The 27,967-nt window shown below is 46.5% G+C and overlaps 1 protein-coding gene across 7 annotated transcripts in view; it reads right to left on the reverse strand.

Annotated features, from left to right (window-relative positions):
- The window catches only part of Epn2 (epsin 2), a 68,565-nt gene extending 46,690 nt beyond the window's left edge, over positions 1–21,875 (reverse strand). For 2 of the 7 annotated variants that reach the window (XM_015992432.3, XM_006973575.4), the window contains exon 1: positions 21,734–21,862. The gene's annotated coding sequence lies outside the window, so the exon portion shown is untranslated. The other 5 variants (XM_006973574.4, XM_076542523.1, XM_076542522.1 and 2 more) reach the window with 5 other exon arrangements.
- Between the last annotated feature and the right edge of the window lie 6,092 nt (positions 21,876–27,967).

Below are 27,967 nucleotides of genomic sequence, written 5' to 3' on the forward strand. Positions count from 1 at the left end.
AATTTTTTTTAATTCTTAAAAGATTAGAAGTATGCTGCCAAATGTCAAAACAAAAGTACAAAAAGGAAATGAAAATTGTTATTTTCCTTTTGGTTTTATATCCATTGGCCAAATGTTTCTATTCGGTGTTTACACTGCCACTGTCCGGCTTTGTTTGGAAAAATAATAATCCAGCACTGACAACTGCAAGCTACTCAGCTCTCCATGCTCAGTGGCTTCTTCCCATGCCCAGAAAAAAACAAAAGAACACTCTCTTTTAGAAACTCCAGCAGTGAAGCCAACCAAGAACGGCGACGTATCCTCAAAATATGGACGGCTGCACATCCGCCTCTCACTCCAGCTTCCTCTCCCCCTTGCACCAAGCTGGGGAGAACAGGGCCCTGAGAACTGGGCTGTCCTGATGCATCTTCATAGGCCTCCTAAGAAAACCTAAGCCCAAGGCCTCAACGGTCTGCAGCAAAGCCACACACAGCCCCTCTGTTCACATGCACTTACCTGTCTGAGTGCTAAGCACCATGTGCCCAGAGCTGACTCAAGCAGCTCACAGTACTGAGTCTGAAACTCTCCTGGAGAAACACTTCGTGGACTAAATGGAGCCACTGAGCTGGATGAGGCTCTGTGCTCTCACTAATGAGCTACATATGGGACCACCAGTCCTCAACTCCAGTCCAGTGTTGACCAAGATCTGCGACTCATAACACAACCAGCCTATGATCCACAAGTGGAGAGGGAAACTAAAGGCTGCAGATATGGCTTAATTGGTACCTAGCACGCATGAAGCATAAAACTGGGTACGGTAGAAGTGTTAGGATCAGAAATCCAAGGGTCTGGAGAAATGCCTCAGCAGTTAGAAAAACTGGTTTTTCTTCTAGTGGACCCAGATTCAATTCTCTACACCCACATCGGGTGACCCACAACCACATTTAACTCCAGCTCCAAGGAACTCTAATGCCCAATGGCCTCCTCTGGACTCCACAGACACACACACATATACACAAAAAAATAAATCTTGCCAGGTGGTGGTAGGGCATGAGGCAGGGGCAGGCGGATCTCTGAGTTCGAGGCCAGCCTGGTCTACAGAGTGAGATCCAGGTCAGCCAAGACTACACAAAGAAACCCTGCCTCAAAAAAAAACCCAAAGAGTGAATAGATAGATAGTGGCATAGTGGTGGCTCACTCCTTGAATCCTAGCACTTGGGAAACAGACAAACAGATCTCTGTGAGTTTGAGCCAGTCAAGTTTATGTAGTGAGTTCCAGGACAGCCAGAGCTATATAGTGAGCCCCTGTCTCCAAAAAGAACAAAAACAAAAAATAAATAAATCTTTAAAAATTAAAAATATACACACACACAGTCCTTCAACATGTGATCATATATCAGCTCAATTTCAGAAATATGCAAATTAAAACAATCTTGGGCTACTGTTTACACTGTTGTAAGGAGGAATCTAAACAGGTGACTACACCAAGGCTGGCAAGGCTGCGGGGAAATGAACAGCCACACTGCTGGTGGGCAGGCAATGTGGACACTCCGGAGAAAAATTGGGCAATCTGTCCAATGACTCAGTAGGTAAAGATGCCTGCCACCAGGCTTGATTTCCTCTGAATTAAATTCCTAGAACCCATACAGTTCAAGAAGAGAAGCAACTCCCAAGCTGTCTTCTGACCTCCAGAGATACAATCAGTAAGTGTAAAAATAAATAAATAAAATAATAACAATAACAATAATAATAAAAGAAATAAGATGGAGAGTGAGAGAAAAACTCCAGGTGTTGACCTCTAGCCTTCCTAAGCACATCAGCAAATTCCCATGAATGCACAGGCGTGCGCGCGCGCACGCGCGCGCACACACACACACACACACACACACACACACACACACACACACACAAAACTACACCCACCCTTTGGTTCTATCTCATCTCTGTGAGTTCCAGGCTATCCAGGGCTACAGAGAGAGAGAATGAGAATGCTGAGGTTTATACACAATACGCCATCTTTATTTAATAAAAAAGAGGAAAGAGCTGGACTTAGTGGCACACATCTTTAACCCCAAGACTCAGAAGGCAGAGAGGCAAGAAGATCTCTGTGAGACTGAGGCAGCCAGGGCTACTCAGTGAGATCCTGTCTCCAAAAAAGAGAAAAGAATAAGGAAGAGGGAACCCACACAATCGTGTTACAGTTACATGGACACTATTGGAAGAATACTACACTACCAAATATTACCAAGGAAAATGGCAGGCAGAACACAGGTGATCGGGAGTGAAGGGAAATACTTTTTAAAATATACTTTTTATGGCATTTATTTACTTATGTGGCAGGCACACATGCCACAGTGGATATGTAGAAGTCAGAGGACCACTTACAAGTGCTTTCACCCACTCAGCCATCTTACCAGTCTCCTGACATTTTAATAACCTTTCATTTTAGAACTCAGCATTTCATTAAAAAAAAAAAATTAAAAGCCCTATTTTTTGTTTGTTTGTTTTCCGGACAGGGTTTCTTTGTGTAGCCCTGGTTGTCCTGGAACTGGCTCTGTAAACCAGGCAGTCATGAACTCAAGAGATCTGCCTGCCTCTGCCTCCTCAGTGCTGGGATTAAAGGCGTGTGCCACTCCATTTTTTTTTTTTTTTAATTTAAAAAAGAAATGCCAGAGCTACACCAAAACCTTTAGCTAACAAATCTAGATGCCAGCCCAGACCCCACTGTGATCTCTGCAGCCTGCTGTGAGGAGGGAGCTGGGCACCAACAATGACCAGCTAGAGCAAGGAACCCAGGCCTTCCTAAGCCTGTCCCTCCCTTGGTGAGGCTCTCCTCCAAGCCCTTCCAGCTTCACATTCAGTGGCTTCCTCCAAGCCCACTATTGGTCAAGCCTTCCCTCTAGTGGGCCCACCTGCAGCCCACGTATAAACTCTACCCAGTGTGTATCCTAAGCAGGTCTATGTCACAAGGTCACATCAGGCTCAGGCATTCCTGTACCAGGCCTTACCTAGCACCTATCAGGCCTGGGCACAAAACTGGAGGATGCAGACCAAACAGACACTGCCTCCCTCTCCAAGAGCTCTGTAGACACAATACACAGGGAGCAGACGGACAACCAGCTTATCCTTCCTTTGAGCAGATAGGGAGGGGCTGCTACCCCAAGGGCTTATCTGTGGATACAAAGCCATCCCCACCTCAGGCACCCTTTAGCTTTCCCCTAGATCAGCACACAGACCTCAGTGGCCTAAGGCTTACAGGATGGCTGTCATCAAGCTACTGTTCTTAGTCACCATAAGCCACAACAAAAATCATGTTTCCACATGACCCACCAGAAGGAGAAAACCTCAGACCAAACTATTCCAAACTGTTTCCGAGGGCTCAGAGGGCAGAGGGTAACCACAGGCTGAGCTTTCCTGCTACAGAGGATATTTACTTCCCCCTTCTGGGCTCTAAACTGAATGTTTTTCTTCTAAATAAACTTTCATAAACATTTTATTATAGCTTTTATATGTCTAACAAAAGAGTTTTTAAATAGGTAATGTGGCTTCCAAATGCACCTTTTGCTGGACACACTGTCCATGGGTGCCTGCTGGCTTCCTGGTGGCCAGTCTTGGGGAAGATCAGCATCTCTACACTGGAGGCGGTTCTGTGACTCCAGGGAGCCTAGCACCACTGCATGGTAAATCCAGGATTTTCCCACCACAAAGGCTATTCACAGGAATTCACAAAATTCTGTCTATCCACATGCAGAATGAATGCCAAGGACCCCAGAAGGAAATGACTAGGCACAGCATGTCACAGAGAGGCCTGGTTAGCCCACAGCCTGCTCCAGCTCCCTGCTTGCACCCCAGTTAGCCTCCGGCAAACACATTTCCTAAGCAGTAGGCCTGTTTTCTTCTGGTGACTCCTGTTTTAAAAAACAAGACCAAAGGCAACAGAATGAGTAGACTGATCCATCATCAAGCCAATCCACCCTACTGCAGGGAGAAGACATACCCAGGAGATATTTCTGACCCAGTGCCGCTCTTACTTGGGACTGAAAGTCTTTGGATGCACTAGAAAGTATGTGGCAAGTAACCCTTTCCTTCATACCATGGGGACAGAAAAAGTGACACCCAAAGAGCCAGTGTGCCTTTGGAAGCCTCCAAAAAGCATGCAGCAGTGCCAACAGTTTGGTTCTACAACTCTTCCTTAATCTTCCTACCCTACTTCTCTTTCTGCACACCCTACAACTACTAGCAACAGTACCTCAGTACCCCAAATTGAGTTTATTCCTACCAAAACTCTTAAAAAGGTGGCTACCAACTCCTCTGTATCTCACAAAACCTCTCTCCCGTCTGCCCCAGGCCTCTCGGGGCTTGCTAACCCCACTACAAGAGAGCAATGGGGCACACATCAGCTCCCCAGGAAAGAAGAAAAGCAATGAAGACCTCCTCACAGACAGTGAGCCAGCAGGACCAAGGGTAAGAGAGTGGGCGGGTGGTGATGATAAACAGACTGACAGAGTAAGCCAGAGCTCAGTTAACACTAGTCACAGCTGACAGCTGTCATAGCTGACAGGCCTTCAGGTCAGGTTCTACTTCAGCCTGCCTTACGGTATGTACTTCCAAATTTCTCTAATGATCACTGTTGGAGGTCATAAAATGATACCACAAAATATGGTGCTTTGGCATGCAGAGTTCTTTGAATTGAAGAGCAGTGGATGACCTCAGAACCAAGAGCCATTGACTTTCTCCTTCCCTCCTCTCTGCCATCTCTTTCCCAGAGCAAGTTATGGAAACTAGGATCCTCTTTCCCAAGTCAGGTCACAAAAACAGATAGATCCCTTCTTCCCAATCAGCCATACATCAAACCAGGAGGCCACAACTGCTCTGACCCACTCCCTATTCACCACTCTGTCAAGGAGCTGGCCACGGACAATCTGATTTACCTTATTCAACAGAGGGTCCTAAGACATGTAAAATCAGAGTCCTGTCCCAAACCTTGGACCAACAAACACCATGACTGAGAGACCAAGAGAAAGCAGAGACGGGTCTCATTGTCTTCACCTAGGTCTTTACTACAAAGTCCATACCCTTTCTATCTGACCCCCGGGTCTGCTAAAACAGACACACCCCAGTCATTCTGAAAGCTCTTTGGCACTTAAAATGATGACTGCAGAAGTCAGCTACACTTTTCTCTTGTGCGTCTCATTATGGGAATGTCAGTTATGGCCCTATAAAGGAAGACTTGGCCCCTACACCCTTAATAATCTTAGGGGACTTTGTACAAAACAACAGTACCTTGAGCTAGGGGTATAGCTCAGTGGGAGGGCGGCCATCTGCCATGCACAAGGCCCTGGGTTCAATTTCTAGTATAGTAATGGAAAGGGTAGGACGAGGTGGGGTTAGAGGGAGAGAAGCGAGGCATAGGGAGAGACAGAGGTAAGGGAGAGGGGACTGGAAAAAATATATTGAGTGTAGAAGGAATAAAGCCTATTTCAGCACTGCTGACTGTAATTGGTCTTCGGAAACAACTGATCATCATCAGATAGCAGAGAAGGAAAAAAGCAAGATATGTGTTCAAAGGCAAAGGAACTAAATGAAGGCCTGGTGTGGTGGCGCATGCCTTTAATCCCAGTGCTTGGGAGGCAGGCAGATCTGAGTTCAAGGCCACCTGGTCTATACAGTGAGTTCCAGGACAGCCAGGGCTACAAAAAGAGACCCTGTCTCGGAGAGAAAGAGGAATGAATGAATGAATGAATGAATAACAAATAATAGATAGATAGATAGATAGATAGATAGATAGATAGATAGATAATAAAAAAGAACTAAATGAAAACAATAATCTGGGTTTGAGCAGGAAGAGAAAGAATGTGGGGGGTACTGGTTTAAAGGTATATTTACTTCTCTTTCTTCAAAGTTTAACATCTACATTATAGTCAGAGGTTACAGTTAATTGTGTTTCTTGCTTTCTCTTATACCAATATAATTTTTTTAACCAACCAAGTGTTCTCTTTAATAATTTATTTCTCTTTAAAGAAAAGAAAATGGCTGGGCGGTGGTGGCGCACACCTTTAATCCCAGCACTCAGGAGGCAGAGCCAGGCGGATCTCTGCGAGTTCGAGGCCAGCCTGGTCTACAGAGCGAGATCCAATAAGGCGCAAAGCTACACAGAGAAACCCTGTCTCAAAAAACCAAAAAAAAAAAAAAAAAGAAAAAAAGAGAAAATGACCTGGGCAGTGTGGCACACACCTTTAATCCCAGCACTTGGGAGGCAGAGGCAGGTAGATCTCTCTGAGTTTGAGACCAGCCTGGTCTACAGAGCAGTTCCAGAACAGCCAGAGGAGCTGTTTACACAGGGAAACCTTGTCTTGAAAAAGCCAAAAAAGAAAGAGAGAGAGAGAGAGAGAGAGAGAGAGAGAGAGAGAGAGAGAGAGAGAGAGAGAGAGAGGGAGGGAGGGAGGGAGGGAGGGAGGGAGGGAGGGAGGGAGGGAAGGAAGGAAGGAAGGAAGGAAGGAAGGAAGGAAGGAAGGAAGGAAGGAAGGAAGGAAGGAAGGAAGGAAATAAAAGAAAACGAGGGGTTTCTGAGTTTTTTTGTTTTTTGTTTTCCCTCTGCACAAAAGGGATCAGATTAGTTGCAAAGATCATGAGTTTCTAAAGGGATTTTTGTTCTTGTTCTGTTTAAAAGGTTGTTTTATTTTGGTTTTTTTGAGACTTGATCTTCTGTGGCCTAGACAGGTCTCAAAATTGATATGCAGCTGGGTGTGGTGGAGCATGTCTTTAATCCAGCATAGGCAGGGCAGATTTCTGGCCAACCTGGTCTATAGTGAGTTTCAGGCCAGCTAAAACCTTGTGTCTCCCCTACCCCCACCCCCAAAAAAGGGGGGCTGGAGAGATGGCTCTGCAGTTAAGAGCATTGGCTGCTCTTACAGAGGGCCCCAGCATCCCACATGGCAGCTCACAACTGTCCTTAACTCCAGTTCCTGCAGATCCAACATCCTCTTCTGGCCTCCTTGGGAACCAGACACACATGCAGTATACAGAAGAACACACAGGCAAAACATACATACATATGAAGTAAAAGTAGATAAATCTTTTAATTAAAAAAAAAAAAAGACGCAGACTAGCCTCAAAAATTAGTAATGAAAATGGCCTTTAACTGCTCCTCCTGCGTCATCCTGCGGAGGTTACAGATGTGAAGGTTCCAGATGGTGTGCCGCCATGTTTTAAATGTCCCTTATGTACCTACCAGCTATTCTCTACTAAGCACAAATGTACTTAGGCTCCAAGTACAACTCACGGGTCCTGAATGAGCAGGAAGGTCTTGGCACAAAAACATGCTACCACTCAGCAAGGATCCAAGGACCTCGGAAATGACATGCACCCAACCACTGAGAAGGAGCTGGGCCTCCTATGCTGTCAAGCAGACAACTCTTAGAGCTGCCCCACTGAGCCACAGGCTGGAAATTCCAGTCCTCTTTTCCCAGCTTCTCAGCTCAGACCACTGTGCCCCAGTCCCATCACTGTCCCCAAGGCCACTCTTAATTTGTTTATCCCTCTCCCTGAGAAGCAGCAAGAGGCCTTGCTGGCACCAGGAGCAGCTCGCAGTTTGGCTGGCTTGTGTCTCTGGAGAGCTCTGGAAACAATGCTGTTCAGACCCCACCTGAGCACCACTGAAACAGGATATGGCAGCTAGGAAGTGGCTCCAGTCTAATCCTAACACTCAGGAATCTGAGGCAGGAGAATTGCAACAAGTTCAAGTCCAACCTGATCAACACAATTCAAGCCAGCTACACAATGAATTCCTGTCTCAAAACACATACAACAAGGGATGGTGGCACAAATCTATAATCCCAGCACTTGGAAGGCAGAAGCAAAAGAATTAGAAGTTCAAGGCCAGTCTCAGCTACAAGTTCAAAGTTATCCTGGACTACAAAATAGCTACCTTGAAAAGCCACAAAGTAAAATATATACTTTTTTGTTTTTTTGAAGTTGAGGATGAGCATTAGCACTTACAAAACACAATCTCCCCAGCCCAGCTTCTCTGACTAAATCCAACAAAAGCACTAACCACAAGGTAAAAGAATACTAAGAACAGAAGAAACAAGCAAAGGAAGAAACAGGCTAACAAAAACGGAGGGGAAAGACAGACTTTACCAAAAAGCAAGGTTAGAAATCGAAGTGAAGGCCAAAGGACAAACAGCTGACTCCAAACTGAGCTTCCTAGAAGCCTCAAGTCAAGTGGATTCACAGTATGGACAAGTGAAAACCCAGTTAGATTCACAGGTGACTTTCCTTATCCTGGGACCTGAGATAAATGATCCTTTGAACTCTCCAAAAATAGACACATAGTCTGGTGTGCTCCCCAACTTTATGAATGGAGCTGGGTCCCCAGAGACAGTGCTCAGAAGCAGCCCTTGAGAAGGGCGCCTACCATCAGCACATTGCTGCCCAATACCTCCTGTGAGAAACAAGTGCCCAGCATGCAGACCATCCCATCACACCACGCAGCCCACACTGAGTTAACAAGGACAGATCTGACCTATCTCTAGGACCCAGTATACAGACCAGAAAAACACAAGCCTAAAACCTTGTGGGATATATGAATAACAGCACTGCCTTAGTACCCAGGAATGCAAATCTTTCTTTCACAGGATCTCATGGAAACTCAAGAGCAAAGCAAAGTCTCAGATTGCATAGCATGTTCTCCACCCCAGTGCTGAGAAGGTCCTTTCCGCATCCTAACCCCACAGCTACGGCAGAGGAGCAGCATCTTCAGTAGTCCTCATCTACAGAGGACAGCCCAAGGAAGCCTGAGCCCCATGCATGGTCATGCATGTTTATGCACACTGCACTTCAGACATAAGTTCCTCCAAAATGTGTTTGTTGAAACAAACAGCAACAAACCACTCCCCACCCTTTCATATGTGACACCTTAGTCTTGATCCGTGTATCCTATCAACACATTTCAAATGAAGAAACATGTAGTTAAATTAAAATAGCAACTATTTACAATAACCAAAATTAAAACCTCAAGTGACTATCAACAGGAAGGTAAACAAGTTGTCAGATCTACCCATACAGAAGTTAATAATAATAAGGAATAAAGTGCTGATCCATGCTACAACATGAAGAAAACTGGAAAGAGGCCAACCAAAAGGCCACATGATGTAAGATGCTAGGCACAGGGAATGTCTGAATCAGGCAAACCAAAGTTAGAAAAAAGCTCAGTGATTAGGCAGGATGGTGCAAGCCTCTATCCCCAGTCAAACATGGTTACAAAAGGTAAATTTTACAAATACTTTGCAGTAACAAAATTAAAACAGCAATATTCTTACTAATGTTTTGCCTTAATAGAAGTGATAATAAAATTCAACCCAAATCAATTATTTTTGTATAGAGATAATCATTATTTCACAACTGGAAAAGGTCAGCTTTGAACATGAAGCATATAAAAATCTACATTAGAGCCCGGTGTGGTGGCACATGCCTTTCATCACAACAAGGATCCCTGAGTTTGAGGTCAACCAACTCTGGTCTAAGTTTTGTAAGCACCAGCAATGCCAGGGCTACACAATGAAACCCTGTCTCAAAAAAACAAAAAATCCAGCATGAACTAGGCATGGTGGCATATAACTTTTTAAATTTTTGTTTTATTTCTTTATGATTATTTTGAGATAGGATCTCTCTACAGAGCCCTGGCTGTCCTAGGCTCTGTAGATCTAGGACTCACTATGTACACCAAGTTAGCCCGAAACTCTCAGAAATCTGTCTACCTCTGCTTCCTGAGTGCTGGGGTTAAAGGTGTTTGCCAAACCAGAGGCAGAGGCACACCAATGAATTTCCGTGAGTTCCAGGCCAGCCAGAGGAGCTACCACAGTAAGATCCTGTCTCAAAATTAAATTTAAAAAAAAGAAAGAAAAAGTGGCTAGAGTGATGGCTTAGTGACTAAGAACACTAGCTTTTCTTCCAGAGGACCCTGGTTCAGTCAGCTCACAACCATCTGGGACTGGAGTCCAAGATCTGACACCTCGTCTGGCTTCCAGGGGCACTGCACACATGTTATGCACAGATATATATGCAAGCAAAATACCCATACATACAAAATAATAAAATAAACATCTAAAATAATAATAATAATAAATAAATAAATAGAACTGGCCATGAGCATATGCCTTTAATCTCAGGACTATAGACACCAAGAAAGGTAAATCTCTATGAAATTGAGGCCAATCTGATGTACATATTGAGTTCTAACAGCCAGAACTACATAGAGGAAAAAAAATAAATTAATAAATAAGCAAGAATCAGAAGCCTGGCATTGGTGGCACAAGCCTTTAATCCTAGCACTCGGGAGGCAGAGGCAGGCAGGTCTCAGTGAGTTCGAGGCCAGCCTGGTCTACAAAGTGAGTTCCAGGACAGCCAAGATTGTTTCACAGAGAAACCCTGTCTTGGGGGGGGGGGCAGATTTAAAAATAAAATGTTGAAGCTGATTAATGAGTTTCACTAAATTATGCTGTTTTCATTTGTTGAATCCTCCATAATGAAACCAAATTTATAACCAAGTTTCTGGATTATACTCTAATATAGATAAAAGCATCAAGTGCCCTTAGCTGTCAAATGCCAAGGGCTCTTGCCAAATGTCCCCACCCTGAACCAAGAGTTCAGAATTACTAAACGCATGTCCCTCTACAGAAGACCCTTCAAAAGAAAATCAGAGTCCCAATTCAGATTGCCAAAGAGGAGTACAAGAAAGTGGCTAGCTTAAACCCTCTAGAGGCCTGTTGAAATTTCAGTTATCAGCTAGGTCCAGGCAATGTCTGGACACAAGGGGATCTTTGCCGGAAATGCCTTTAACAAGAGCTCCAGAACCAACCCTTCAAAAACAATGTAAACAGATGGGACCTCCAGCCTCGGGGCTGCAGGAAGCAGACCCCACCCCCACATGCAGTAGCACCCTGATACTGTCATTGCCCCTTCTCTTGGCTATCTTCCTTCCTCTTTTAGAACTGGTCTTACATGGAGGGCAGTCTACTAGATTCCTGTGGCATTCCCAGGATCTAGGAGGGTGCTTGGCATCAAGACGCCTGACCACAGGCTTGTTGTGTAATTCTGACTTCTGATGGAAATGGCTCCAAAAGTACCTTATAAGGACTCGCTTTTCATGAACTCTAAGCATGATACCCGGAGGAAGGCACCAGAATATACTACAGGCTACGACTGGATGCCAAAAAAGGAGGGGATGGGAAACAAAGAGTCACAGCACAAACAATACCCCCAGAAATAGCATCAGAGATAGTACAGAACACAGGGCCTTGGGTCAGGAGGATGTGGAGCAGTGGGTGCCAGGTAGAAACACAAGGAGAGACTTTGGGACAAGCGTCTAGGGACAGGAAATGAGGTAACGTGTGGGAGGTGAAGAGAAGAGCTGAAACAAGGAGGTGGTGGCAGCTGGACCACCCCGACCAGAACACTGTCCTAACTGGACCTGGTAAGTCCTTGTGTTCCCAGAGTGGGAGAACAAGCAAGAAAGAAAAGGAGTGGGCACCAGGGGAGAGCTGGGGCCTGTAGAGAACTGGCTCTCACAAGCCCCATCTAGAGATGGCGCCCACACTGGCTCTGACCCACTGTTGCCAAGCAACAGTGCAGCCTCCAACTGCTAAGTGTTCTGATTTGTCCATGAGGCTGCAAGTGTGGAAAGCTGCACAGGATCTGATTTTGTTGTTGGCAAGTACAGTGGACAATGAATGGCCTCCCAAAGACATCCACAGCCTAGTCCAAGAACACATGCCAGATTACAGGGCAAAGAGGCAGCATTCTCCCCTAGATAGGGAAAGACACTGAGTCACCCAGTGGGTCAAATAGAAGCACAAGAGTCCTTTAAAGTGGAGGTGGGAGGCAGGTGAGGCAATGTCACACTGATGCTGTGAGATGGTCAGAACAATCACAGCTGGCTGAGATCAGGCCATGAGCAGAGAAATATGGAAGGTCTAAAAAGCCAGTAAAGGGAAGGAAGTGGGTTCTCCTCCTTGGCTGCCCAGTTCACATCAGGGCCATCAACACTCAAGACAGCCAACAAACTCAGGTAGCACCCAAAAAAAAAAAAAAAACACCATACATAGAGTCAAGCCAGATCGTCCTGTGGTTCAATCCTCCCCGACAGCTTTCCTTTTGTCCATACCAAGAACTGCAAGCCAGGATCATCTCATCTCCCTGATACCCCGTACCCAATCAGGGATCGTATCTCTCTGACACTTGTCTCAAGCTGACCAGAAAGTTCCTTATCTTCACCACATGGCCATAAAATTCTCCAGCAGGCATTCTAGTCCCAAAGGACCATTCATGTCATGTCAGCACCAGCCTATGATAAAACTACCATTTTGGCCGTGGGAAACTGGCCTGGAAAACAGGGTGGGACAGGAACTCTTTCTGCCCCACCCTTCTCGCTGCCACTGAACAGAGTGCCACTGTCAGGTCCTTAGGCCCTGTTGCCACTTGGCTCCCCAGCACCTGTAAAAAGACGGCACTCTGGCTGATCTTAACAACACAGCAACCCATGTCAAGTAAGCTCCGCTGCTTTCAGCAGAGAGGGCTGTTCGGTAAGGAATGGGGTGGAGGGCCTCCAGCACTGCCCACTCACCACACCCACAGACTGAAAACCATACCAGTCCAATCTCATGCAGTTTTTGCCAGGCCTGCCTAGGCCTTCCTCTTCCCTTCTCCCCATCTGGACACCAGGTCACCAGCCTCTGCACAGCACAGCACCTCAGGCTCTGCTCCCCACCTCTCCCCGCATAACTCCAGACTTTCAAGATTCAACTTCCAGATGGCTCCCTCCGACGCCTGCTCTGACCCTCGGACCCCAGCACTGACCCCACCACTCTGACTCCTCCACCTGCTGATATACCCAGAGTCAACAGTCCTTCTCCCTGTCAGGAGCCAACAGTTAGATCCAAAGATATGGAGGCAGGGACTTCAACGTGAGTCCCTCGGTCGTGTATCCCAGACCAGGAAACATAGCACCTGGGTGTGATAAGCAGCAAATAGGGGCATAAACTGAACTATCTTTTTGTCCAAAACATCATAAGTGATATGACATTCACTAAATACATTAAGTAAAAACTTGTTATTTTTGACTAGTAACTTTAAATGTCAAAGTTATGAACTCTTTAGCACAACTGTCTTGAACAAACTTACTTTTAAAAATAGATGATTTGGAAGCTGGAGAGATGGCTCAGAGGTTAAGAGCACTGGCTCCTCTTCCAGAGGACCTGGGTTCAATTCCCAGCACCCACACAGCAGCTCACATCTGTCTGTAACTCCAGTTCTAAGGGTACCTAACACCCTCATACAGACACACATGCAGGCAAAAACACCAATGCACATAAATTTTAAAAATATATGTGATTTTGCTGAGAATGATAGCACACATCTCTAAACCCTGCACTTTCAAGACTGAAGCAAGAGGATCACAGGCTCACAAGTTTTAGGCCAAATCTAAGCTATATATAGTAAGACTTTATCTCAAAAAAAAAAAAAAAAGCAGGGGTGGGGGTGGGGTGGATTAAAAGAATTGCAGTTTATGTTTTGCAAATACTGGGCCTGGAGAGGTGGCTCAGTAATTAAGAGAACTGGCTGCTCTTCCAGGAGACCCAGGTTCAATGCCACCACTCACATGACAGCTAACAACTTCAAGCTACAGCTCCAGGGATCTGACGACCTCTTCTGGCCTCCAGTGACACCAGGCAGGCACAAGGTACATAAATATGGAAGCAGGCAAAACACCCATCATATAAAATAACAAATTTTGCAAATATTGCCTGCTGAAATGGTTAAAAAAAAAAATCTGGAGTATGAGAAAGAACCCTTGATGGGGAGATAAGAACCTGCTCTACCTGCTCCTTGCCTGGGGCTGGGTGGTAAGGATTACACAACAGATCACACCCTCTCCCTCCTCTGGCACTTACTTTCTTTACCCTTTGCTAAACTACCCACTTCTCTGAGGTAGAGACCATCGTCCTTTCTCCATCTGCCCCACCACCTCTCTGCAGCCCATTCCCAGGGACTAAGAGAGCTCAGGGCTCACTACTCACACCTCCTTTAACACACAGGCTTCCTCTTCTCTCTAGCTCCCACTTCCTGGAATCTCCCAGGCCCTGATACTCCCAGAGGATGCCCTGAACACAGACAGAGCTCAGCTCTCTATCCACACAATTAGAACTGTCCGAGCACTTCTAAAAATCAATGGTCCCTCCATGATTGGTCTGCGAAGAAGCCCCATCAGATACATTTTTTAAAGAGAGAGAAAAAAAGCTTCCCAGACTTCATGACTTGTAGGTGTACCAGGAATAAGATCTCCTGGGACATCAAATCCAAACTCTTTAGCCACAAAGCGCCCTCCTTCCACAGCAACACAGATGTAACAGAGCACACAACCAAGATGCATACACAGGGCACCACACTCAACCTCACCTCAGGAATCCAACCCTGCTGCCCCCATGGGAAATGCCTTCCTATTTACTTCATAACGTTCCTTGTCCTTCAAGGTCCAGCTCAACCCTACCTTCTCTCTGACACTTCTAGATTTTTTTTATTCTATATTCTTTTTTTTAATTAATTTATTTGGGGGCTGGAGAAATGGCTCAGAGATTTAAAAAGCACTGGCTGCTCTTCCAGCGGTCCTGAGTTCAATTCCCAGCAACCACATGGTGGTTCATAACCATCTATAATGAGATCTGTTGTCCTCTTCTGGTCTGCAGGTGTATATGCAGGTAGGATACTGTATACATAATAAATAAATAAAAATCTTTAAAAATAACAATTTATTTTTATTTTATGTTAATTGATGTTTTGCCTGCATGTATGAAAATATATGTGAGGATGTTGGATCCCCTGGAAGAGGAGTTACAAACAGTTGTGAGCTGCCATGTGGATGCTGGGAATTGAACCCAGGTCCTCTTGAAGAGAAGTCAGTGCTCTTAACCACTGAGCCATCTCTCCAGCCCCTTATTCGATAGTCTTAGCCTCCTGACAAAAATAAAAACCACAGTTCACACACTGCTGGCTTCTAACTTTCTCACATATGTTAACTTTGTCCTCCTGGTCAGACGAAGTGTGTCAGCAAAAAACATATCATTTACACTCATCAATCTGACCCCAGACCTCAAATATCCTGCCTACTGTCACAAACTTTCAAATACTCATACCTCTGCACCGCCTGGTTGTTACTCAGAGGTAGTATAGTTTTGTTTTGTTTTGTTTTTTTTCCTGAGTGGTGTGATGAGGTGAGCTATTGTCATAGAAATGACTTCATAAAATTTCAAAATCAAACTAGCGTCAGACTGAATTCAAGCACATTGCCAAGTTCCCTCTCCCAGACTGAGAGCACTTAATCCGTGAAAAGCCACTCTTAGGACTGCTATGAGGGGACAGCCAGGCCACAGAAACACACAGCACACCTCAGGATGAGGAAGAGCAAACAATATGGCTCTCAGTTTGACTCAAGTGGCCGTAAGATAGTCGCTGGAGGGGTGGCTCAGTGGGTAGGAACACAAGCTCTACTCCAGGATGAGAACTGGAATCCCAGGAGCCATGTCAAAAGCTGAGCACAGCAGCACATGCCTGGAACCCCAGCACGGGTGGGAGAAGACAGGCAGACCCCAAGAATTCCCTGACCAGCCAGCCCAGCCAAAATGATAAGCTGTGAGTTCAGTTCAAAGATTCTTTCTCAAGACAAGGTGTAGAGCAAGAGACACTAGAAAAGTCCTGCTCTGGCCTCTACATGCACTCCCAGGAGTATATCACATGCATGTACCACACCACACCACCACACATACCACAGTCACCCCCCACACACACACACACACCATAGACAACACACATTCCACACACACAACAAAATACCACTCACTGAGAGGCCTGGTACAGGTTGCCAAACCCTTCTGAGTCATAGTTGTTTTTTTTTTTTTTTCCAAAATGCAAGAGAAATGGTGATAGGAGGAAAAATGATTTTTTTTTCCCTCAAACTCTAAACACCAAGGATATTAAGTCAATCTGAATTGAGAAGTGACCTTCTTTCATTAACACCGGGACTGATGGCTAATGACCCTGAGGGCTTCTGCCCACAAAGACCAACCACAACCTCTCCAAGGTGCATTCCTAAAAGGCCTAAACAGCACCATGCCAGCCATGTAGGGACGGTGAACCTGCTTTTCCAACAGGATCTGGGGACTTAGCCACCATCTCACATAACTGTCGTTTTAAAGAAAATGATCCAACTAACTCACATAAGAAAAACGCCTGTGACCATAGTCCAAATCATAATCAGAAAAAAACAAAGAACAGTGCTCAGTGAACCCAAATTCCTTTCCAAATACCACACCGCCATCTTCAGAGCAATATTTAGAAACATTCTGAGTTTCCTCTGCACCGCCAGCTGGTGCTAGACACCTCACACGCCTTCTCTCTGAGTCCTCAGGCCAGGATTCCAAAGACTAGTCTCCAAACTGCCAGCATCAGTAACATATAGAAACTGGTTAAAAATGTACATTCTCTGAGCTAACGAGATGACTCAGGAGGTAAAGACACTTGCCACCAAGCCTGACAACCTGAGGTGTAGCCCTGGAACCCACATGGTAGAAGAGAACTGACTCCCAAGTTGTCCTCTGACACACACACACACACACACACACACACACACACACACACACACAATGGTATGTGCACACAAACAGATAGATGATAGATGACAGACAGACAGACAAGACATAGGCTGCAGAGATGCTTTAGCAGTTAAGGGCACCACTTGATGCTCACCCAAAGGATGTAAGTTTGGATCCCAGTACCCATGTCTGGTAGCTCACAACCACCTGTAACTCCAGACTAATTTCAAAGTCATCCTTAACTACATAGCAAATTCAAGCCACCCTAGGCTACACAGGACCCTATCAAAAGAAAACACACACACACACACACACACACACACACACACACACACACACACACGTGTTGTCAAGCTTTATCTACTGAATTGGAAACTCTGGGGTGGAGTCTGGCAACCAGCTGAAACCAACCCTCTAGGGAATCCTGATGCACAGCAAATGAGAGAGCTGATGAGCATCTATCTTTTCCATGAAGTATTCCTTGTTGGTCTCACTTTAGGGGTAGAGCAAATCAAAGCTCAATAACAGACAGGCCCTATCCCAACCAGCCAGAAGGTCCACTAGACCCCATGGCCAACCTCAAAGCAGTCTGCCACCAGGCTGTGGCAGCCAAACTATGCCATCAGGTTCTCTCAGCCACTATGAGAGCAATGTGACAATGACATTACCAAAGAAGGGTGAGAGCAGAGAAGGATGCAGCCTGCATTCAGAAGTGATTAATTATAAATGCTTTTAAATTCACATCATGCATTAGCCCTAGATGGCCAGCCATCCCTCAGGAAGAGCTTGTTTCTCCCAATTCCATTTGTCAGCTGAGTTACATGACCAAAAGCTAGAGTCCCTAAGGACCAGCTCCTTACACTGCTTTGAACAGAGAGAGAGAGAGAGCTTGAGTTACCTGTTCTCTCTTTAGAACACCCTTAAATGCACACTGCCGACTAAGAGCCACAAGAAGAGGAATCAGGAAAAGGCCTTTCCAAACCCAGGAACAAAGCCCAATCTAATACCCAACAGTGCTGGGAGAGTCACCAGAAGAATCCAATGCACTCTAGGGAAGTAGAGACCTGGCTCAAAAAAAGCATGCTTTTTTTTTTTTTTAAATCAAACTTAATAATACATCTATCATATAAAGTAGCCCATCAAATACTGACATTTAAATCACAGTACTTCCACAGACTCTAAGGTTTGGAAAAAGAAAGCCAGGAACTTTAACTCATTCACAATTCTCAGCCTTTCAAGGAATCAGGAAGGTAACCTCCTCTACAGGATGTTTTACTAGAATAGCTAGAGTAAATGGAACCCAGGACTGAGACTCACAAACCAGTGTGAATTCCAACTACCTGAGTCCTGCAGCTTAACCTAGTAGATCTCAGGGTTTCCACTGACACAGAGGTGTTAATCCCAGTCCTCGGCTCTGATGAAAGTGGTTATTCAAGACTTTAGGACCCGAGCTTCCTCAGTCATCAGACTGAAAACAGGTATGGTCAAACATACCTTTAGATAAAGTGGCTGGATACACACTTAACTGCAGACATTTGTTTCTCTAAACTTGCTTTTCTAAGTTTCTATTTCTAGGCACTATAAACAAACTAAGACAGAAAATTCTAGGCCAGGCATGGTGGCACATACCTTTAATCTCCGTACTTGGGAGGCAGAGCCACATAGATCTGTGAGTTAAGGGCCAGCACGAGGGCTACATAGAGACTAAGTCCCCGCTCCCCAAAAAAAAAAGAAAAAAGAAAAGAAAATTTTGGGGTTGAGGATATGGCTAAATTAAGAGCACATGTTGCTCTTTCGGGGGATCCAAGACCAGATCCTAGTGTCCATGTCCAGAAGCTCACGGCTGCCCCTTACTCCAGCTCCAGAGTATCCCACACAGAGTATCCCCCACTCTCTCTAGCCTCTGAGAGCACTGCACCCACATGCACATAGAAACACACACAAGTAATAACATAATAAACAATGAAATAAATCTCTCTTTTTAAACTAAGAAAGCTGGTCATGGTGGCAAATGTCTTTAATCCCAGCACCAAGCCAACCCGGACTACATATTGCATTCCAGGCCTGCCAAAGCTACAAATCCACTGACTGACTTATCAGCAAGTTTATCAGTTTTCAATCAGCTGGAGGGCTGGGAATATAACTCGGTGGCACAGTACTTTGTCTAGCATGTGTAAGGCCTCAAGTTCAATTCCCAACACTGCAGGGAAAAACAAAGAAGAGAGAAATCAGCTGGACAGTCATTTCATGATACAGCTGGGCCAACAGCAGCGGTTTACGCAGAGCAAGGCTCAACAGTGGAGCCTGCGGTTCAGAATCATAAAAACTTCGTCCTGGCCGAAGGGCTACTTATGAGAGACCTTTACTGAATGAACACTATTCTATGTCACAGTCTGAACTGGGCCTTGGAAAAGTAAAGAAAGACAGGGTGACTACTAGCCTCAAAGATATCACAGTCTCAAAATGCCCAGAGTACTCTCACAGACTGTGTGTGGTGGGGAGGCTGGGAGAGTAGAGGGAGAAGAAGGGCCCAGACATTGGTAGCTGGCCAAGGCTTGACAGAGAAGTTTGCTTAAACCCAAATACACTTCAGTTCAAAGACCAGCAGACCAAGGACCAAGCATGGTAGCCCATCACTGGAGAAGGGTGAAGCAGGAGAATTAAATTCCAGGCCAACCTGGATTACACAGTGAGACCCTTGGGGAGGGAAGAATCCTCCGAATTCGGCACTCAGGGTCAGCTGGGGCTCATGCAAGTCGATCACACTCTATCAACAAGACAGGAAGCTCTACCACCACCAGTGTGCAGTTGAATGAAATTCATTCTTTTCGTGCTTTAGTCCACAAGGAACTGAAAGTTACCACAAAGTTCCTTTAATTTCCAGAAAAACAAGCCATTCAAATAAATCAGAGTCTCCAAAACTTTTCAACTACTTTCACAGGACTCTTATCAGAATCTCCACTCTTGGGAAATCCACTCATGATGAAAGATTACATAAGAGGTGGCCATATTTCAACAGGGTTTCTACAAAGGATGGGCCATTTAAGACTCTAAACACCATGCCAGCTATAGTCATTTCAAACTTTCAAATATATGGGCTGAAAAGAATGCTCAACGGTTAAGAGCACATACAGTTTTGTCTTGTTTTGTTTTGTTTTCAAAGAACCAGAGATACAGCTCACAACCAAATGTAACTCCAGCTCCAGGGGATCCGACAGCCTCTTCTGCACTCAGGGGGCACCTACACTAAACAGGTGTGCACACACACACACACACACACACAATTTTTTTGTTTAAGTTTCACATTTCTTTGTAACTCAGACGTTTGGCACCACATACCCTTCAGAGAAGAGAGATCTCAAAAGACGCCCCCCCCCTCAATCCTTCCACCTCAGGGTTCAGAAATCCAAATACCCCACAAAATGACTCAAAGTTGCTCCTGATCCAGCAGCCCATGTGGTATAGTACTTTGCAACTCATGTTTACAAAACAAGAGTCCAGTCAGACAGTTAGAGATAATTAGCCTAATTTTAAAGCTAGGGAAACAAAACTTTAAAGACGTAAAAGCAGCCTGGGTGTGGTGGCGCACACCTTTGATCCCTCCACCCAGGAGACAGAGGCAGGTGGGTCTCTGTGGGTTCAAGGCCAGACTGGACTATCTAGGGAGACCCCGTCACAAAATATAACAAAAGCAAACAAACAAATAAAAGATGAGACCTACAGGTGCTTCCCCGACAATCATTAGTCACAAACACCCTTCAGAAGCAAACTGCGTTCCCTCCCATGCTCATTTAAATACAGATGAGAGCTTCATTTCCAAGGAAATAAAAATGGAAAGCTTAATTGCCAACGCAAAGCCTATCACTGCCTTGTGGATCCAGAATCCACTGCTGTCACTATCCCGAGTTACAAGACCACAAAGTTCCTGCTAAGTCTTCATTACATTACATAATAACGGGGACGTCGATCATAGACATTCACCTTACTTAATCACTTCACAGGGTATTTTCTCGAGTGTGCACAAGAATTCACACGTCTTCCTCACCTTTCCCTGCCTATTGTGTGAATGTTAAAAATAACAGGCAAGCAATTGGGAGGAATTCTCATCGTTATCTTTAAAGAAATTCTTAAGTGCTGTGGAGCGTCCTGGAGATGGGACTTCCATCTGTGACACTGACACCCTATCCCTGGATGACCTTGGGCAAACTAACGCACCTTTGGGCCTCAGTTCCCCTTGTCAAAAATCATAGGAAGGGTTAAACCCTATCCTTTCGGAAACAGACTTCAAATGCGCCCCCAAGGCAGTACTAAAGTGAAGAGGCCGCCGGGAGAGACTGAGGGCCGAGACGGAGGAACGGACTTACACCTTCCGTGCTGGGGTTTCTAGGGAGCTCCGGCAGCCGGGCCCCCCTGCAAAGCCACTGGGCCAACTTCAGGTTGCAAACAAAAACCTGTTGGCCGGGACTCCTCTAGGAATGGCCTGCCTCTCCCAACGCGCTCGGCTCGCGCTCCGAGGGAGCCGGCACACAGGAGAACGAGGGTCTCCCGGAAGAGGCCGGCCCCACGCGCGGTTCGCCCACCCGGACTCGCCCAACAGGGCCGCCGGGTCTCTGCCATCCCACGCGGAACAAAAGGCAGCTGGAGCCTGGCTCCGCCGCCCCCGTCCCCGCTGTGCTGTGGAGTGGGGGCCGGGGAGGGGAACCCAGTCCCCGGGGGCGAGGAGGACGTGGATAAGGGGAGCCCTCCCTCGACCCCCTGAAGGAGGCCGGTCCTGGGCGAGGGGAGAGCCGGGGGACGATCACACTCTGGGGAGGGGCGGGGTTGCCCCAAACTGAAGGCTCCGGAGCTGAGGTGTGAGGCAAGGACAGGCGGCCAAGCCGGGAGAGAGGCTGACGTCCTCCCAGCCCAGAGCGGGCTCAGGTGGGGCGGAGCCTGGTGGAGCAGTCCAGTCGGGTGGGGTCCGGCTGGCCGCACGGTGCACGCCCCGGCCGGCGACCGGGAAGCCGGTGCTCTAGGGGCGTCCACGCACTGGAGAGAAGGGAGGTCCGCGCCCCGCCCCACCCCGGCTCCCGAGCTACCCCCTCCCCCAGGCCCCGCGAGTCTCGGCTCACCTCCGTTCCCGGCCCGCGCGAGTGCAAGGCTGCAGCCGCCGGCAACGCTGGAGAGGCGGGAGCCACCCGAGCCCGTGCAGCGTTTGACACCCACACGCCAGCCAACATGGCGGCCGAGAGGGGGCGCGCCGGCGGCGAGCGCGCGCGCGCAGGCCCCTCCCCTCCGAGCTCCGAGGCTCCGCCCCGTACCCATTGGCTCCGCCCTTGCGAAGCCCTAGGCCCCGCCTCCGATCCTGTCCGCCCCGCCCACATGTGCCCCTAAGGCCTCCTCTAAATAGCTCCTGCTATCACACAAACCCAAGCAAATTTATGCAGCCCTAAATCAGAACCCTGCACGTCCCCCCCGCCCACCTCAGCAATTCCCCAGGGCATACATACTATCCTAACCCTCCTAACCCTCAATCCACACTCCTTCCTTGAGTCCGCCAGCACTGAACCCCGCCTAACCTGCTCAGAGCCACGACCTTAGTGGTACTTAAGTCTTTCCACCAGCATGTGGAAAATATTGTTGTGAAGCAAGGACCGGAAGAAGGCCAGGCGCCTGGCAGGGTTGATTTATTTAGCTGCAAATGTGTTCGTGAGGATTCACTTACGCATACTTCGGATTTGTGTGCTTTTCCGTGTGTACGTTGTATTTCAATTAAAATGTTGAGTCCAGAACCTTCGGTAGGCAGCCCAGGTGACTGAACACTCTGAACAAGTAGAATCTACGGCCCCCTGGGTCGCCCACAACTCACCAGGACCCCGAGACTTATCAACCCCAAGTGCAGGCCTGTGGGCTCACTCTTAAGCACCCAACAAAGCAACGTGAAGCACTCCTTGGTAAGGAAAGCTATGAGCTTCACACAGAGACAGGCTGACAGGCCGGAGATGAGAGGAGAGCCTACCACAAGGAGGCAAGCAGGGCCCCGCCTTCCCTGAGGGAGGTTCTCAGAAGGCCAGAACTAGAAGCCAGACCTCAAAGCAGATAAGCAGATAGCACTCACAACAGGGCCTAGGATGAATCAGAGCTCAAGAGGAAGGCAGAGGACACTACTTTTTTGTTTTATTTTGTTTTTCGAGACAGGGTTTCTCTGTGTAGCCCCGACTGTCCTGGAACTCACTCTCTAGACAGGATTGGCCTCAAATTCAGGGGTCATTCCACCTCTACCTCCCCAGTGCTGGATTAAGGGCTTGTGGACCACCGCCCAATCAGTCAGTGCCAGTCTGTGCCCAGAAACTTTATTCTGCTTTTGCTCACTGAAGGACAGTTCGCAGGTCATTGTACTCCTCTGAGCCATAAATTCATTTTCCTTAAAAAAAAAATTAAAAAAAAAAAATCTCATGGGCCTCAAAAGCAGGGAATCACTGGGTAGTGGTACCACACACCTTCAATCCCAGTACTCGGGAGGGAGGCAGAGGCAGAATGATCCCTAAAGTTAAGGTCAGTCTAGTCTACAGAGTGAATTCCAGAACAGCTGGAGTTACACAGAGACCCTGTCTCAAAAAAAAAAAAGAATCTAGAGTCCTTTTCTCCATTTCCCAAAATATAATAAAGCTGGGGACCACCCCAACACATTTGCAAGCTCACATGGTCACTTTTCTCCTGAAAGTCTAACTTGAGAAAGTTCTGGATGCTGGAAGCCCCTCCCCATAATTTACTGCTACTGTGTCTCCCTGGATTGATGAATGAATCATATATTATGTGCCTGCCTTGCCATGAGAACTACAGTTCCATTTTGAACTGGTCCATCTGGTAGGGAAAGATGTGTCTGTGATTCCTTCCCTCCCTATCACAAGGTAACAGCCAACTGCCCCCTAACAAAAGGCCAGTTAACCAGAGGTGGAGAGGAAGAAAGCATATTTGATCGTGTGTGTGGCAGGCAGGCTCCCTTCAGCAGTGAAGACTCAAAGAACCCAGAGAAAATTGTCTGCCTCTGTGCTTGCATTTGAATGCAAGGTCTCAGGACCTATAGGCTGGGTCAGAGAAGTTCTCCATGACCAGCTCTTCGGATGAGATTTGTCTGGGATTTATGGCGTTGGTGGAGAGGAATTCTAGTCTCTATGGCTTGCCTTGGTGGTTGGCAGGGAGTAGGAGAAAGCAGGCTAGGAAAGGATCAGAAAGACGCTTTGCCCTGACACCTTTCTAATGTCCCTCTCTTCAAAGCACTGGGCATGTCAAATGCCACACTGTGGGTGTCAGTTTTCTGAATCCCACCAACTTCATTATGGAGAAAGGAGCTTGGAGGACAAAAGAACTCGACATTAAGATGATTACAACTCCAGACTGACAGGGGCAGCGGGCAAGGATGGAGACAGCGCCACACTCTGAGACAACCTTAAAGATTCTCTTCAGGGGCCTGGGCGGTGGGGTGCACACCTGTAATCCCAGCACTCTGTCTGGAGTCGGGTGGGGGGATTCTCTTCATGGGTTTCCATCGAGGCGAAGCTCAGACATGTGAGAAAGCAAAAGTTCTGGAACAAAGCAGAAAGAAGAGGCCCTCACTCCAGAGTCTGGATGAAACCTTTTGCCAACTGAGAACCAAGAATTCCACCACAATTAATAATAACATTTGCTGTGAAGGTTTGCTACATACTATTTGTTTTATAAAGAAATATAGGCCATACCACTCTTGGGCATATACGCAAGGAATGCTCAATCATACCACAAAGATACATGCTCAACTATGTTCATTGCAGCACTATTAATAATAGCCAGAACCTGGAAACAGCCTAGATGCCTGTCAACTGAAGAATGGATTAAGAAAATGTGGTACATATGGAGTACTACTCAGCAGAGAAAAACAATGACAGCATGAAATTTGCAGGCAAATGGATGGAACTAGAAAATATCATCCTGAGTGAGGTGACTCAAACCCAGAAAGACAAACATGGTATGTATTCACTCATAAGTGGATTCTAGATATAAAGCAAAGAACAATCAGACTGCAACCCACAGAACCAGGGAGGCTACATAGCAGGGGGGACCCTAGGACGACTGTGGTTTATAATAAGTTTTGGTTTCACTCAATCACTGGGCAAGCCTCAGTGAACATTTCACTAGGACAAGAATTTGTACTGTATTAAGCTGATAATAGAAAGAAAGAAATAAACAAATAAAAATTTAAAAAAAAAAAGAAATATAGGCAAACACAAATATCAAATAAGACTAGGAGTGGTGGCCCACGCCTGGAATACCAGCACTTGGGAAGCAAAAGTAGTTGGGTCTCTGTGAGTTCGAGGCCAGCCAGGTCTACAGAGTGAGATCCAGGACAGTTAAGACTACACAGAGAAACCCTGTGGGGGGGGGAGCGGGGGAGAAGGGGTTCTCTAACCTAGACTTCCACTTCCACTGACTTGTCCAGAAATTCTCTTCTGGTCCAAAGCCAAGGGTCTGGTTTTGGTTTGGGGGTTTTTTGGTTTGTTTTGTTGGTTGGGTTTTTGTTTGTTTGTTTTGGATACACTATGTAGCTCTGGCTGTCCCGGAACTCACAGAGATCCCCCTGCCTTTGCCTACCAAGAGCTGTGATTAAAGGTGTGTGTCACCACACCCAGCCAAGGGACTGGTTTAGCTGAGTCAAGGATCCTAAAAGACTGAAAGAATGACCAGGCTGTGGTGGTACACGCCTTTGATCCCAGCACTCAGGGGACAAGAAGCAGGAGTATCTTTGTAAATTTGAAGCCAACCTGGTCAACAGGACAGCCAAGGTTGGGGGGGGGGGGGGGGGATAAGGGAACGTCTCCAGTTGCTGTAGGTGACAGAACAGAGCTGTGCCTCCATCCCTGCTAACTCTGAAGCCAGGATTCTTCACAGCAGAAAATAATTTGAGGGTGAGCCAGTGTGAGGCAGAGTTGGAGTTTATGAAGAAGTGGGCTTGTTTTAAGACAGGTTCTCATTCCAGAGTCGTGGCTGGCCTGGAACTTGCTGTTATTAGGTCTCAGAAGCCCAGGACAAAAGGCTGAGTTGCCTATTAACATATCAAATCAGATGTTGGCTCGCTCGCAGTCTCTGTGGCTCCTCCCAGCACTTCTCACCCTGCCCCCTCCCCTAAACCTCTCCCTCCCAGGAGCTGGGCTTCTCCCCTCCCCCACCAGCCTGATTCCTATATAACTCAGACGTTTTTTCTATGGTCTCCTGGCCTTTTGGCCCTGGCCACCTCTCTTGGTCAACAGCTCCTCTCTTGCTCTCCCTCCCCATCTCCCCTCTCATGGTCGGGTTTAGCCTGCCAGCCATGTTCAGCCTCGACTCTGCCCTCTGCCTGCTTTCTCCCTTACAGCTACAATAAAAATCTTCTCCACACTTTGAGAGTAGTCATGGCCTCCTTTTATCTCATGTTTTCATTCAACTATGTGGACCAAGCTGACCTCAAACTCGGAGATCTGCCTGCTTTTGCCTCTGCCTCCCAAGTACTGAGATTAAAAGCCTGTGCCACCAAGTCTAGCAACTAGCCTTTCCTGGTGACGGATATCTACCAGACTTTTGAGTGAGGGGCTCATTTCTCCTGTCTTTCTATCCTGTCTCAGGATAACATCATTACTGATACATACCCAGGCATAGAGGACATTACTGTCTAAATCTTCTGATTTTTGGAAGTCTGAGGAAATGTTGGAGATTGAGCCCAGGCTCTTGTAGATGCTAGACAAATACTCCCAGCCCCATCCTCCATCCAAGAATTTTCTTCAACAATGGGAATGTTCCCTCCATCCTAGAATTTTTTTTTTTCAATGAGGGGAATGTCCCTATCTCTGCTTTCTTCTGTTTTGTTTTCCAAGACAGGGTTTCTCTGTGTATCCCTGGCTGTCCTGGAAATCGTTCTGTAGACCAGGCTGACCTTGAGCTCCTCAAGCTCCTCCTGCCTCTGCCTCCCAAGGGCTGGGATTAAAGGTGTGCACCACCACTGCCCGGCTCTCTGTTGCTCCCTTATATGGTGACCGAGTGGAGCTGTACCTCTGTCCCTGCTGTTAGAAACAAATATCCTCAGGGCAAAAGTGACTCAGCAAGGCAATGTCACGTTTAAAAGAGGAGAACAACAGAACCCAAACCAGGCTTTAGTCTTTTATTCAACGCAAGTGGTGGCTGTGAGACACACACACACACACACACCATTGGCTGGTGCCCAACATCACAATATTTCAGATTGGCTAATTTGAAAAGGACAAAGGAAAGGAAGCAAGGAAGGAAGGAGGAAAAGGGCCATCAAGTTCCTGGAATGGAGGTAGGAGTTTTGCATACAATTTTTACCAAGTGAGGGACATTAACAGATTTGTATTCCTTTGTAAAAGTTTAATAAGGTGGGAGAGATTTATGGAATTTTGTTCCTTGGCAGGCTAAACTGCCTTTGAATTTAAAAAAAAAAAAAAAAAGAATTATACCACCACCTCTGAAAAGCCCAGGAGTCTTCTTCAGGACACACCAGATAGGCATCAATTATAACTAAGAAGGTAAATTTAAAAAAAAAATTATTTGTATGAGATTTTGGCCTCATGTATGTGTGCATGTGCCATAAGTGTGGCTGGTATCTACAGAGGTCAGAAGAAGGCATCAGATCACGTGGAACCTGAATTATAGACTGTTGTGAGCCATCATGTAGGTGCTGAGAATCAAAGCCAGGTCCACTGCAAGAGCAGCAAGTGCCCTTAGCCATTTCTGAAGCCCCTACATTTACATGAATGAAAGATAAATAAAGTTATCAAAATTGTACCGTTCTGAGGATGAAGACATGGCTCAATGGTTAACATCACTTGCTGCTTCAGCAGATGACCCAGGTTCAGTTCCCAGCACCCACTTGTTGACTCACAACCATCTGTAACTCCAGTTCCAGGGAATCTAGCACTTTCCTCTAAATTAGGTATGCCTGCGATACATTTTGCTTACATATATACAAGCAAAACATTCAAATAAATCTTTTTGTTTTGTTTTGTTTTCCAGACAGGGTTTCTCTGTGTAACAGCTCTTAGCTGTCCTAGAACTCTATTTGTAGACCAGGCTGACCTCAAACTCACAGAGATCTACCTGCCTCTGCCTCCCAAGTGCTGGGATTAAAGGCATGTGCCACCACTACCCAGCTCAAATAAATAAATCTTCTAAAAATCTTTTTTTAAAATTTTAATTAGGAAGTCAGGGATGATGGCCCAGGCCTGTAATCACACTACTGGGAAGCTGAGACTGGAACATCGTAAATTCATGGCCAGCCTGAGTTAGGTGCTGAGACTTAATAAAGGAATTAGCTGCAGTCACAACGCTGAGCAGCTCTA

The sequence above is a fragment of the Peromyscus maniculatus genome, chromosome 8, assembly GCF_049852395.1.
Source record: "Peromyscus maniculatus bairdii isolate BWxNUB_F1_BW_parent chromosome 8, HU_Pman_BW_mat_3.1, whole genome shotgun sequence".
Classification (NCBI taxonomy): domain Eukaryota; kingdom Metazoa; phylum Chordata; class Mammalia; order Rodentia; family Cricetidae; genus Peromyscus; species Peromyscus maniculatus.